The sequence below is a fragment of the Drosophila kikkawai genome, chromosome 2L (assembly GCF_030179895.1).
Source record: "Drosophila kikkawai strain 14028-0561.14 chromosome 2L, DkikHiC1v2, whole genome shotgun sequence".
NCBI classification, from domain to species: Eukaryota; Metazoa; Arthropoda; class Insecta; order Diptera; family Drosophilidae; genus Drosophila; species Drosophila kikkawai.
The window spans coordinates 22,268,169-22,280,600 of NC_091728.1; the positions used below are offsets into that span (position 1 = coordinate 22,268,169).

The following is a 12,432-nucleotide window of genomic DNA, read 5'->3' on the forward strand; positions in this document are numbered from 1 at the left end:
CGGGGGGTGTTGTACAGGTGTGCGTTTATGAGCGGCTGGCGGTTTTGCGGATCGAGGCGTGGCAGAGGCAAGTGCAGCAAAAGTTTGCACAAAGATGGGGCGTCGGAACTTGTCGAGTGTCTGTCTGTTTGCATCAGAATGTGTGTCTGGCAACTCAAGGACGTTGGCGCTGTTGTCTTTCAACCGTCCCGCCCTCGAAAAAATAAACCCTGTCTTTCCGCCCGCTGCTCAATGTTATTTTGTGTCGTCGCCTGGTCGGTGATTCCCCAAGCTCGTCGTCGCTGGCTTTTAATTAAGTTCGGAAAAAGTTACCGAGTGCAGTTGAGGTTTTTTCTCAGCTCTGATTTCAGTGGATTCAAGTGGAAGATGATATGGTTTGAAATGATTTAATTGGATCTGGCGAAGAGGGAATTTCGCGAAGGCAGAGAAGGGTTTTAACGGAAAAATGTTATAAAATAAGAAGCTAGCTGATTCCTGAAATCGTGTAATATTTTATACACGCTATTACGTAATTCCCGCTTACTCCAATATAAGCTCTTTATTATTAATAATTTAGGTTTTAATTAAAATAATTTAAAGACGCAATAAACAATCCCTTCTAGTTAAAGAACCCACGTTGTAGGCAGAACCCTATCTAAGGTCGACGCTACCCAGCTTGAATAAATATTATTAAACGAAAAAAAATAGTAAATAAAAACCAGTTGTGGCTTTCCTCTCAGCACGCTGTGATGTCTTTGGCCTGTGTCCGGCCTTCCTCTTTGCCGCTTGTCGTTCGCCAAGTACACTTAAAAATAAAATTGGCTAAAAATATCTATCATATTTAATTGTAAATATAAAAAAAACTAATTAAAATACAATAATCCCCCTTGAATCAAACAATTTTTCATTCTTTCTATATTTATGTAATTTTATATACTTATTTATATATAGATTTTTTAAAGTGTAGCCTGGATTCTTGGCCCCCGGCCTGTGGCTACTGTAATTCAATCATTTTTCACGCAGACTAGCACTCATAGCCTCTCCAACTAAGTTCGCAACCAGTTTTGGAGCCGGACACAAGTGCGGAATAGGCGGAAAATCTACTTACTTGACTGCAATTTCAACGCATTTGGACTTTGATTATAAATAATATGGGAGAGCTGGCTGCGGTGTGTTGGAATGGGAAATGAAACTTTGCGGTTGCTTGGTCAACGAATTGTTATTAATTTAACTCTACAGATATGGAAGGGTTAAAGGCCCACAAAAATGACTTAATTTCATGGTCTTAACGAGCCAAAAAATGCAAGTCGCGTTTTGTGTATATTTCCCATTCGAAACGCGTAGATAAATCATTTTAAAAATAGACCAACCACTAAGTGTTTCTCCCCGAGTCTTTTTTCAAATTAAATTCGCTTTTTTGGGGTTTCAAAAATAGATGGGGAGGAATAGCAGCGAATGGACGAAGTCAAAAGCTAAAGTTGGGCAAGATACAATTTTGCAAATTTCCTTTGTGGGTGCGTGTCGTCGTCTCGTCGTGTTTCAGACTCTCTTTTTCTCAGTCACGAACGTTGCCTAATGAGCTTCAATTGAATGGTATATTTAGTTGGTATTTGGGCCAGATCGATTCAGCAGGGTGTTCCCCTTGCTTCAATTTATATTTTGGGAAATTATAAAAAGTTCCCTTTTGGGAAACTCCCAAGAAATAGGTCGAAAATATTATAATATCTATAGTAAGCTGAGTCTCTAACTGGCTTCTAAAATCCATGCTGTAACATCTGATTTAATTCGAACAAAACACCAAACTTACGAAAGTAAGATTTTCCCATAAGGCGGCCCAAAAACTCTGTTTAAACTAAAAAACAAAGCTTTTTTTTGTGTTCGGATCAGAGTCAGGGCCAAGGTTTCCGCATTGGTATGCACAGCGTGAACAGAAACCAACGACATTCTTAAATCATTGCTATTGGGTATTTATTTTTTCGGTTGTCCCCCGACAAAAGTTTAAAATGCAGAGCAAACCGAATCGGAGGGAAAATCCCCATCAAGTCTGATAGTCGCCGAATGCAGTTGTCTGATTTTGTTGGACGCGAGGTGTGCACCCTTCACACTGGTTCACCTTCCACAATGCCAGCCACTGTGCTCCGGACGCTGATGCACTTTCTGGTCCACTGCTGGTTGCAATCCTCTATTTTACTTTTTTTTTTAACGCGCTCTGTCAATTTCAATGGTAGTGGTCGTGGGAACGTCGCAGTTTCTATTTGGTTAAGCCAACAAAAATAAATTTCAAACCAAAACTAAAACCCAACAAAAGTTTTTAAAATTAAATAGCTTCCGCCTTTTGGGCTTGTCCACTTGTTGTTCCTCTCTCAGAGTGGAGGATGATGATGATTGGCGAGATGTGGGGCACTGGAAAGCCGGAAAGCTTTTTGCTGATGAGTTTGTTCGTGTGTAAAAAAAAAGTCAAACAAAACCGAAAAAACACCCAACTAGTGACGAGAATTATTCGTAATAGAAAAACCGAGAAGCGCAACTTTTACTTGGGTTTGCATTTATTTTCCCCAGTCTATTATTTGCATCTATAAAACCGAGTTCTTAAGCTGGGAATAAAATATTTGTTCAGCTGTGAGTACCCTTAATAGGGCTTTCCCGGATAAAGTTTTCATTTAGTAATTATTACTACAGCCAGTGGGTGGGGAATAATTCAGTAGACATTATCATATTTAACTCAAATAAGGCAATAAATTTATAGAATTTATATAGACATTTTCCTTGTTTTATAAATTTACCAAAGAAAACATTAATTAGAATAAATGGTTAAGATAGACCTTTTTTCGTGAATAATGGTACTCATTCCATGAGCCCTTAACACACTAATACCATAGTATAATGGCTTCTACAGCAGCATAACTAACAACTAAGTGACAAACAAGTTAGCGCCAAAGTTTTAGTGCAAATATAAACAAAAGCGCGCACCAAATCCAAAGGCACTTGGCGGAAATGACAAAAATGTCAACAAAGTTACAGAAATTAATGCCGAAACGGAAGCCATAAATAGAATTACTTAACGGAGGGCGAAGTAGGAGAGACGTAGAAGAATGTGCCATCGATTAGAGTATTATATAGACATAGGCGCCTCATAAGGCTTTGCCACGCAATTTAGGCATACAAAAATTTCCATTCCTAAAGGATATTGAAACGCAAAGGTGAATACAGGTAGAATTTATTTGAAAATTTCTATAAAATAAAGTAAACATTGCAAATTCCTGGATAAAGATTACATCTTATAATTTAATTGACTCATTTTCTCAATTTTAATTTAGATATAAATCAGCATCAAGTTTGGACTTTCCAATTGGCTCATCGATTCCAAAAATATCAACAGCATAAATTTGTATATTTTTACCCTTTCTCTCGAGAATCCCAGAATCGTTTTGGCCTGACTAAGCCATTTAAAAACATTATTTTAGTACAGATGCACTTTTATTTTATTTATCTCAGTCGTGCTTCCGGGGCACTTTGATGTGGGGAAAATGTTTTGAAATTCCAACACATCAAATTGGATTTTTATTAACAAGTATCGCCTACAGACGCTTAGCGAACAGCAGCTAAATCCGTCTTCGGCAGCTCTCATTTTGTAAGGAGGGGGAAAACGTGGCGGCATTCTCTGTCATAAATTTACTTTCGAACTTTGTCGCTCCGATGGGATGTGTTTCGAGTGCCCAGAAATTTATTATGTCACTTTTCTATATTTAAACGCAAAGCTGCTATCAATGTGTGTTTAAGAAACTGACATTATTCGTAATCTCTCTTTTTCATTCCGCCCGATCTGCTGTGTGGGTTTCAATTTTCATTGGCGAAATCTCGAGAGCGCCAGAACAAGTTTATTTTGTATCTTTTAAAGTGAAAATCTGTAGAAAGTTTCAAGCACAGCGTCGGAGCGACAGAAATGGAAAAGAAAAGCAAAAGAGTTGAAACAATTGTCATCCAGTTAGTGGCAAAAATGGCAATTAATTTGGTGTAAGATTTAAAGGCACAGACAACTTCAAGCTATAACGTAGATTGTTACACTTTCGTTTTCCCCAAAAAGATACGAGTTAAACGAATTGTAGCATTTTTAATAAATACTCAATCTACCAACACAAGTTTTAATTTGTTTTTTAGCCAACAAGTAGTTGTGTCTTCTTTCACTCTGTTACTACTCTTTTGGCTTTGGTTTCGCTTGAGGGATTTACAATTTGATTTGCACTAATAATCAACATCGGTCCCTTTTTTGTCACTGCCGTTTCAATTGTTTGCAATCATATTATTTTCTTGTACGATCGTTTCTGCCATTAGCAGAGGCATTTTGAAATTCTTTATTGTGTTTTGTATTGGTTTATTTTTGCCCCCACACCTTCCTCGGTTTATTTTTCTGTGTCACCTTTTTCATCAGCCCTTTTGTTAAAATTGATTGGGTCTCATAAATTGCAATTGCAAATATTTGTTGACCCAACAACTTTGAGGGAATCTTAAAGTTGTGTGTTTACTTTTTTGCAATTGCAGCATAAATTTATTTCGTAAAACATGTACTTTTTCACTCAGCCAAGTAAATGTGGCAATTTTATTGCGGCTTTTGAAGTCGGGTAGAAATTGGGGTTTCGAGTTCAAAAAACAAAAGAAATAAGTTTAATTTCCAATAACTTGCAGTTATTTTAGAGCTTTATGGGAACTTTTTAACAAAAAAAAAAAGAATGAATGCTGGCTAGCAAGATTGCAATTCATTTTTTTTAAAGGGTATAAAAAATATAATAAATAAAGCCAAAAATGCTGCTGATTGAAATTATAATACACTCAACAGGGGTATTAAAATTTAAATATTTATCCATAATTTTATATGATATTTGGGAAAATTAACTAATCATATAACTAAATCAAATATCATATCATCATACTAAATCTTAAATTTAAATAAATACTAATTTTTGTAAATTTTTGACAATATAGACCTTAAAAATTTTGAAAAAAATCAAAAACAAAATTTTCTACGTAACATATCACCTGATTTTGACTAAAATTATAGTACCCTAAAGGTTATAAATATAGCAGTTATGGCTTATTGCTAAATCTGGTCAATAATATATAATTTCGTTTCTCGGAATATCCAAATAAACACATTTCTCTTTGTACAAACGCAAAGGAGGTCATAAAATGTTGCCGGAATTTACATTTTAGCATTTATGTGTTACATATAGTCGAGTAAATATTTGCACAGTTTCAAGTGTTAAATTTAAGCAATTAATGTAGATATTTTTGCTGGCAAGCAAAAGTTCAATAACTCCCACTTCCGTAGCTTTGAAGTGTTCGCTGGTCTACATAATAATGTGGCACCTTCCACCTCATGTTTCCTCTTATCTTTTAGTCGGTCCAAGTGCGTGGATACCACGACTCTTAAGCATCAATCATTTAAAATGCCACTTGGAAATTTTAAGTGACTTTGTTTTTTAGCTGTCTCCCATTGTTTTTCTTTTTTTCGTTTTTCATTTTTTATTTGCCTTGTACCGATCACCGATGACGTGGGTCTATGTAATATATTCATTATCGTTCATTATCAAGGTGCTTACATTGCGTCTTTATATTTATTTTTGTATTTTTGTATTTCCTCTGTATTTATGTGTATGTGCCCAGGTGTGTGTCCGTGTTTTGTGCAATGCTTTTTGTGTGTTTATGCTTTATCTTTGTTTTGGTCGTCAGTTTTCAAGTGCAAGTTTGCGTTGGTGTAATAAATAGAAATTATTTGATAATACTCAATGTTACCGCGGTAATGAGACGGGTTCCCCGATAAGAATAGAACGATTACAATAGATAGTATTTATATGGAAAAGGGATCGTTTTTTCGAAGGCTGATTAGTAATAAAACTTGCGACTTGGTAAACTCTTCTTTCTATTGTATTGTAAAGACAACCTTGGTTTAACCCTTAAATTGCTTAAAAGCCGTTGCCATTCCAAAACTAAAAAAAAACTAAGAAAAATGACACGTTGAGCAAGACGTAAAACTTTCAAAAAATGCAAAGCAAATAAAGTAAAATTACAAAAGTTTTTACCGACCAACCATTCAAGGGGAATAACTCGTCTAATTGCTGGGCGTTTAGGCCGCAAAACGAAAACTTTTACCGCACCAAGGGAAGGAATGGGTAATGATGCTCTGACCCACCATAAGATCATTAATAAAGTTTGGGGCCGAGCGCATTTCATAACAATATTAAATTGAGCTTCTCTCTTGATTCATGTTGACACACTTCGGACCCACTCTGGTGATATTAATCAAGGAAAACTTTTTGCCAGCCCATATTATCCTCAATTACTCAACAAAAAACTATTGCAGAATCTAGCAAATGATTGACATAAACGTGTTATGTCATTGGAGGGGGCACATATGTATATACATGTGTGTCAAGAGAGGCGACTGTAAGTCGGCTTAAGTGCCGGCTAGTCTAGCAAACTCAGCTAGACACGAGCCGAGATTAGGCATACGCCATGTGTGCGGTCGCTTATTCAACCGACTGGCTTTCAATGAAACACTGGACTGGACTGGAGGCTGCCTCGTGGCGCAATTAGAATTTATCGCATTTGGTGGCGGTGGCGTTGCTGTTGCCAAGTTGGGGAATCGGCCCGAGGTGGAAATAATATACAAGCGGCCTGTTGTTTTAGTTACACAAGCTCTCGGCGTTCTCTATATTATTGTTGAAAGTTATGCCACACAAATCTCGCATGCAATAGATATCCAGTTTTGAGGGTTATTTAATAACCCAGAGAGTGATTATTATTTGTCAAAGCTCCTTTGAGTGCTCTCGAATGTTTGTGCACTTGTTTTTGATCATATATTATTGAGGGCTACACAAATCACGAGTGAATAAAAAAAGAATTGCCGCTTCGGCACTTTTCAAGAGCACTCGCACGCAATGAATTCATTAAAAACACTACTAAGAAGAGCAGGTACTTTGAAAGCTTAGCTCCAAGTACTCAATAATGGCAGATGAAGTGATAGTATTTCTACTAAAAATATATTTAGTTCCGGTTTCAACTGAAGATCTTGTGAGCTTAATTTAAACAACACTGGCACTGTATGCCAGATCACCAGCAGATCGTCTGTCAGAAGTGTACATATATACAGATTATTCGATTAACCCTTGAATACTTATTGTTTATATGGTATATACTTTTCCGTCTCAGAATTTCTAGCAGAATTTAAGCATTAAACATTATTACACATTAAAATAATACATTTTATTATGATCTTGAATAAACTATTTAGCTCTACAAAACTACGGAATAAGAACTGTAAAAGAGCAAACAGAGAGAACTAATCAGTGATTAATTGCTGATCAAAACAAGTTTTTAAATACTCATCGAATGTCAGACAAAGCGAAAAGTCTAAAGTAATTTGCCTTAATGCAAATTCAATTTTTTATTTAAATTTATTTTCCCCCCTGCTCCACTGTTCCCCTTCATTACCCACTCGGTTGGCTTCTGATGAGTTTGCCAAATACGTCAAAGTTTGCCAAATGCAAAGTATTCACTGCAATAAAAGTTGTACGACAGACACACACACACAGTCAGAGGGGGACTTGGAGATGAAAAAAAAGATAAGTAGAAATATGTATTTCAAACCCGCACGCGCGTATTCCAATCCGAGTCATTGAACGTCGGTGCAAATGACTTCATCATTGATGTGGCCAAAGTTACTGACAGATACGTATGTATATCGCCGTGTTCCAGTATCTGTATCTACATCTGCTACACAGAAATGTGTAATGTGGCTTCGCTGCAGACAGTTGCTTTGCTGTGCTGTGTGTACTTATGTTCAGGGAGATAGATAAGTCCGTTTGCCAGGAGACCCGATGCTCGTTTGAATCAATGTAAGCTGTGAATGAGTTGTGTATTGAATGAAGTGAAATGAAATGTTGGCGAATGAGCTTCGCAAAACACATGTCACTGGATGTCTGTACTGTCTGACCGTCTGCCGGAGGATAAAACAACGAGAAATAGTTTATCCAAGCACTCGACCAGCTCGAGAGAAGGTTGAGTGAACTCTGACCAAGTTAGTGGAGTAGGCATGATGCCAAGGGATGTGAAGAACACGCCCTAGCAAGGCCTTGGATCGATTGAAGTTCATCTCAAGTCATAGGATATCTTGATTGAGTTTTCAGTACTTTAGGTGTCTTTATTTTCTTTATAAAATAAATATTCTGGCATATGATTTATGCTTCTAATAACTTCTTATTTACTTTAGAAACCACATATTTCCACAGTCAATAGTTGGATTTTTGTTTAGTGTTTGGTCTGAAAGCTTTTAAACTCTCCTGTTATGCTTGTTAGTTATACAATCTTCCACAAACTTGCAGTTCACTCTCGTACAACACAGATTAAGTTCAGTACAGGCTGGCCAAGACAAAGAGAAATGGCGCTGAAACAATAAACTTGGAAAAACACACGCAAACACCTGCGTGTTGGAGCCACATTTCAATTTCGTTTTCATGCAAACCTTTTTTTCCATCGCAGTACACTTTTTATTTTAATTATATATTCTCAGTTGGTTGGCTGTCCGAGGGGAGTTCGGGTTAGTTAGTTAGTTAGTTGAACATATGAAGGCTTTTTTCATAATTGGCCTGTGAGTGTCCGCCACGAAATGAACAACTTTTCTTTTCAGTTTTCTTCTCCCGAAAATGAACTTATAAATTATACATTGACTAATTGCATTCAATAAATTTCGTCCCACTCCATAGAGTGATCTCATTTAGTTTGGTTGTTTTCGTATAATGCGTTAATTTACCTACCTCTCTCTGAATTTAATTTTTGTTTTGCACATTGCGTGTGATTACCGAGTGGATGTGAGAACGCATTTATATTTTTACTATGCCTAGCCCCGAATTTACTTAATTTCGTTAACACTTTGCAATGTTTATATGTCTAGACATAGCCTCTGGCCGGTTTTTCATCTGAAATTAGTCTCTTATTTATGCGGTCATTGTTTTAATTCAGAATATTTTCGAGCTGAGGGACTCTGTGGGTTATACTGGGAATATTGTTATAGGCCAAAGAATAACCCATGAGTATCATTACAAAAGGCGTTGAACCTACCATTTAATTATTACGCACTTATTCTTTATGTGAATATATATAACTTAAAAAGGCCCTTTTGAATCATGAGCCTCACCTGTCTCCCAAATAATTTGATACATTTTTCGATCAAAATGGTCTTTGTTTACTCGTTCTGTTGAATTTATATGTCCCTGTTGCTTTTGTCAATCTGTGCCTCACATTACAATATAAAATATATGTAAGAGATATATACCTTTGTTTATACTGCCAACACATTTGCACGAGTGAGTGGCAAAAACAAAGACGATTCGAGTATATTTTGTGGGGACATGAATAAAAAAATGCATTACATCAACAGCTTCTGGGTAAACTTTTTGTTGTAGCTGGTTTTAAAATTGTGAAAAAGACAAATGTACTGTAAAAACAGCTCTTGAAGAGACAAAATAAAAGTAATGATAGCACCTAAACAGAATAAAATATAGAATAAAAAAAAAAAAAAATTAAATAATAAAACAAAAGTTTTCCATGTTGCGATTGGACCATGACAAATTAATTACTTAAATTAATTCTGAGTATATTTGTAGCAGGCTCTAGGTGTTCATCGTTACTACGCAGACAGCAGCCCGCAATAATATTTACATTTTGTGGCAGTCTGTGTACACTTGAGTTATTACAAAAGACAAAGAAATGACTAAGATAGTTTTCCAGCTTTATGAGCAATTTTGTAAGAGTGTTTTTAATAAAGTTTTCTTTTATAAAATTATTAAAATTATTTATTCATTATTATTAAGTAATTTTAATAAAAGTAAATACTCATTTAATACAAATATTTATAAAATATATTACAAATTATAATATTTTAAATAAATGTATTTTCTTTTTTAATTTCAGGTAAGCTTTGTGCTTTTGTCTCGGATAAAATATATACATACCTACATCCCTATAACTTATATCTAAAGGTTAGTCAAGGACATTTATGGATAACACTTATTTCTGCCTAAACAGTTGTTCTTGTCAAAACAATTTTCTATTTCAACAGAACTGATTGCTTTTGCCTAATTGATTTTCGAGTGTCGCAAAAAACATGTGCGAACCATAAAAGATAATTTTTTTTACTGACATATTTTGTTAAAGCCAACTGAGTCATGCTTGGTCTGATAAGTTAGAACAAGTGGAGAACTAATCGCTATTGACTCTCACATAAAATGATCGATTGTTTTTAATCTGAAGAGCAATGCCTCATTGTGGCAATGCTTAAAATAAATTATTTATTTATATGTGTGCAGTTAGTCATTGTTGTATGTTCTGACTAAAGTTATTACACTTGTTAAAATCACTTTTATTTTTAAACACAAACAACGATTTGTAGATAGTTTACTTCATTTATGATTCAAAATGGAAATTGAAACAGAAACTTCTTTTAAATTATTAATCATGCAAAGAACAGGAAGTTGAAGTAAAAATAAATATTACCAGTATACTTTAAGCATTCCGAAATCTACCAGCACATTGCAAATAACTAATTAGTGGTGTGTTTTTTATGGTGAAATATAATAAAGTAATTAACAAGTGAATCAAGGGTAAACAAAGTAAGCATTTGTGTGTACATATCATTAGCGAAATTGGAATATGGAGCGTGAAGGTTTTCACCCCCAAAAAAATATGTCTCAAAGTCTACTTTTTACGAGCCATATTTTCGGGAAAGTCATTGTGTGAATTACGGCACCATTAAGCGTAAAAAAAGTAGCCTAGCGAAAACAAAGGCCGTTGGAACAGGCCTCCTCTTGGCATGCGTTGTACTCGCCGCAAGATACAAGATACATATGTATATATATATTTAATTAGTCTCAGTGAGTCACAGAAGCGGCATGATTATCTTGTACTAAAATTACACTTGAGGTTTTTAAAAGAGATAACATGAAATGCGTAACAATTATGAGTGTATTTTTGGTGATTGGAGTTATGTCTAAGAATAGCTTCTATTCTGTGAATCAGCTTTGAAAATATTATATTAATATATATTCTTCAATTCGTAATAATGCTTTTAAAAAGGGGTTTTATTCCCCATAAGACACCTTTCTTAATCTATAATTTTATACATAAAATCCATACCTTTTTTTATACCCTTGCAGGGTATTATAATTTCAGTCAGAAGTTTGCAACGCAGTGAAGGAGACGTTTCCGACCCTATAAAGTATATATATTCTTGATCAGCATCAACAGCCGAGTCGATCTAGCCATGTCCGTCTGTCCGTCTGTCTGTCTGTCTGTCTGTCTGTCTGTCCGTCTGTCTGTTTCTACGCAAACTAGTCCCTCAGTTTTAAAGCTATCTGAATGAAACTTTGCATATAGTCTTCTATATGCTCTCACTGCTATATATGTCGGAACGGGCCGGATCGGACGACTATATCATATAGCTGCCATACAAATGTTCGATATATTTGTAGAAAAAAAATTATAACTTTACTGTTTTTCAACATTTTTGCACCATTTTTTAGATATGGCCATGTTATATTGTTTCAGAATTTTGGTAAAAATTTTATGAAAATCGGACGACTATATGATATAGCTGCCATAGGAACGGTCGAGAAATAAATAGGAAAAAAAATTATAGTTTCGTTGTTTTTCAATGTATGTTTATCTACTCTGAGATATAAGCTTTTTTTATTATTCTAGAATTATGGTATAAATTTCATAAAAATCGGACAACTATATCATATAGCTACCATATAAACCGATCGGTAGATGTAGAGAAAATGTAAAACTGGGATTGTAAAACTGTAACTGTCAAACTGTAAACATAATAAGTATAGGTAAAATGTAAGGAAACTCTGTTTTGTGAGTGTTTTCAGCATTTAAATCTATAATATAAACATCGAAACCAATCTGCAAGGGTATACAAACTTCGGCGTGCCGAAGTTAGCTTCCTTTCTTGTTTATTGCTAAAATCTGCTGCTATTATATTTATTCCCTCTTTTATACATTTCTTCCCTCGGGGATTTCCAAGCTTTGTTCACTTTATGTTCTAGGTATTTGTTCACTTGACTCATACTTAATTGCTCGACTTTGACTTTATATCCTGTTCCTGGGTCGCATCCGCATGCTCCAGATTTCCTCAACTCCTGTTTATCGTGTATACACATTTTCGCTTTTCACAGTAAAAGAATCACACAAGAGCCCAACCCGCTCCGGGGGGATAAAGAGAAAGACCCAGAAGTATGTGACAATCCTTTCACATAAACCTGCCCCATGTGCGTTCCCGTGTCCGCTTAGAATTCATTTATATCCATAACTGTCATCCAGCCTGGACTCAGTCCAGCAGGAGCAGCATTCAACGAGAGACACTCCGGGGGGAAGCAACGCATTAAATTGCAGACG

General features: G+C 35.5%; 1 protein-coding gene across 9 annotated transcripts in view; it reads left to right on the plus strand.

Moving 5' to 3' along the window:
- LOC108070521 (early estrogen-induced gene 1 protein) overlaps positions 1 to 12,432 on the plus strand; it is a 39,233-nt gene that overhangs the window by 6,666 nt on the left and 20,135 nt on the right. Inside the window, exon 1 of one of the 9 annotated variants that reach the window (XM_070289060.1) lies at positions 9,946 to 10,013. The exons of the other annotated variants lie outside the window; for them this stretch is intronic. The gene's annotated coding sequence lies outside the window, so the exon portion shown is untranslated. Of the gene's footprint in view, positions 1 to 9,945; positions 10,014 to 12,432 lie in introns of those variants that run through there. 9 annotated transcript variants of the gene reach the window in all.